Raw genomic sequence first — 2,500 nt, 5'->3', positions numbered from 1 at the left:
AGTACTCGTACAGCGTGGAAATCGCGATAATTGCTCGCTCGCTGCGCTCGCTCGAATTATTCTAGCCCAACCCAAAACCGATCCCGCGAGTTCTAAAGAAGATTTCGATGAAATCGAAGAACGGACGCAAAAGGGATTGGTTTTGGGTTGGGCTATTTTTTTTCGAGCGAGCGGAGCGAGCGAGCAACGCGTAAGAGCGTGTCTTTGAAATATTCTTATACGTTCGAAGACTCTCTTCGAAATAACTCGCTTAAAAGCGTTATGAGGTATCGAAATTTTGGGTGGAATCGTCACGTATCGACGAAATCTAGTCGAACGTAACGATTTCACTTTATTTTTTTGAAAAATTTTTTCCGCCGGACCAACATGACCGGGAGGTTGGAACTTAGAATTTTTTCGCACCGGTGCGAAGAGGCCGAAAGTTCCGATCGAAATAACTCGCTTAAAAGCGTTATAAGGTATCGAAATTTTGGGTGGAATCGTCACGTATCGACGTAATCTAGTCGAACGTAACGATTTCCCTTTATTTTTTTGAAAAATTTTTTCCACCGGACCAACATGACCGGGAGGTTGGAACTTAGAATTTTTTCGCACCGGTGCGAAGAGGCCGAAAGTTCCGATCGAAATAACTCGCTTAAAAGCGTTATGAGGTATCGAAATTTTGGGTGGAATCGTCACGTATCGACGAAATCTAGTCGAACGTAACGATTTCACTTTATTTTTTTGAAAAATTTTTTCCGCCGGACCAACATGACCGGGAGGTTGGAACTTAGAATTTTTTCGCACCGGTGCGAAGAGGCCGAAAGTTCCGATCGAAATAACTCGCTTAAAAGCGTTATGAGGTAGGAATATTTTTGCATAAATCGTCCTAACTCGATGAATTACGTCGGGATTAAGCGTTTTTAGAATCGGGAGAAGGTAGAAAAAAAGTTTGGACCGATGCGACCGGTCGTTGGAACTTAGAAAAATTCCGAGCCGGTACGTTGGGACTTAGAAAAATTCCGAGGCGAGAACATTTTTTCGAGTTAACTCCGTTAAAAGCGTTATAAGGTACGAATATTATTGCATAAATCGTTCCAACTCGATGAGATACATCGGGATTAATGGTTTATTTCGTCGTGAAAATGTTTTTTAGAAACGGACCTATGCGTCCGGTCGTTGGAACTTTGAAAATTTTCGGACCGAACCGTTTTTTCGAGTTAACTCGCTTAAAAGCGTTATAAGGTAGGAATATTTTTGCATAAATCGTCCTAACTCGATGAATTACGTCGGGATTAAGCGTTTTTAGAATCGGGAGAAGGTAGAAAAAAAGTTTGGACCGATGCGACCGGTCGTTGGAACTTAGAAAAATTCCGAGCCGGTACGTTGGGACTTAGAAAAATTCCGAGGCGAGAACATTTTTTCGAGTTAACTCCGTTAAAAGCGTTATAAGGTACGAATATTATTGCATAAATCGTTCCAACTCGATGAGATACATCGGGATTAATGGTTTATTTCGTCGTGAAAATGTTTTTTAGAAACGGACCTATGCGTCCGGTCGTTGGAACTTTGAAAATTTTCGGACCGAACCGTTTTTTCGAGTTAACTCGCTTAAAAGCGTTATAAGGTAGGAATATTTTTGCATAAATCGTCCTAACTCGATGAATTACGTCGGGATTAAGCGTTTTTAGAATCGGGAGAAGGTAGAAAAAAAGTTTGGACCGATGCGACCGGTCGTTGGAACTTAGAAAAATTCCGAGCCGGTACGTTGGGACTTAGAAAAATTCCGAGGCGAGAACATTTTTTCGAGTTAACTCCGTTAAAAGCGTTATAAGGTACGAATATTATTGCATAAATCGTTCCAACTCGATGAGATACATCGGGATTAATGGTTTATTTCGTCGTGAAAATGTTTTTTAGAAACGGACCTATGCGTCCGGTCGTTGGGACTTTGAAAATTTTCGGACCGAACCGTTTTTTCGAGTTAACTCGCTTAAAAGCGTTATAAGGTAGGAATATTTTTGCATAAATCGTCCTAACTCGATGAAATACGTCGGGATTAAGCGTTTTTAGAATCGGGAGAAGGTAGAAAAAAAGTTTGGACCGATGCGACCGGTCGTTGGAACTTAGAAAAATTCCGAGCCGGTACGTTGGGACTTAGAAAAATTCCGAGGCGAGAACATTTTTTCGAGTTAACTCCGTTAAAAGCGTTATAAGGTACGAATATTATTGCATAAATCGTTCCAACTCGATGAGATACATCGGGATTAATGGTTTATTTCGTCGTGAAAATGTTTTTTAGAAACGGACCTATGCGTCCGGTCGTTGGAACTTTGAAAATTTTCGGACCGAACCGTTTTTTCGAGTTAACTCGCTTAAAAGCGTTATAAGGTAGGAATATTTTTGCATAAATCGTCCTAACTCGATGAATTACGTCGGGATTAAGCGTTTTTAGAATCGGGAGAAGGTAGAAAAAAAGTTTGGACCGATGCGACCGGTCGTTGGAACTTAGAAAAATTCC

The sequence above is a fragment of the Bombus flavifrons genome, unplaced genomic scaffold (assembly GCF_040668555.2).
Source record: "Bombus flavifrons isolate JBK064 unplaced genomic scaffold, iyBomFlav1_principal scaffold0024, whole genome shotgun sequence".
Classification (NCBI taxonomy): Eukaryota; Metazoa; Arthropoda; class Insecta; order Hymenoptera; family Apidae; genus Bombus; species Bombus flavifrons.
This window is presented reverse-complemented; position numbering follows the sequence as displayed.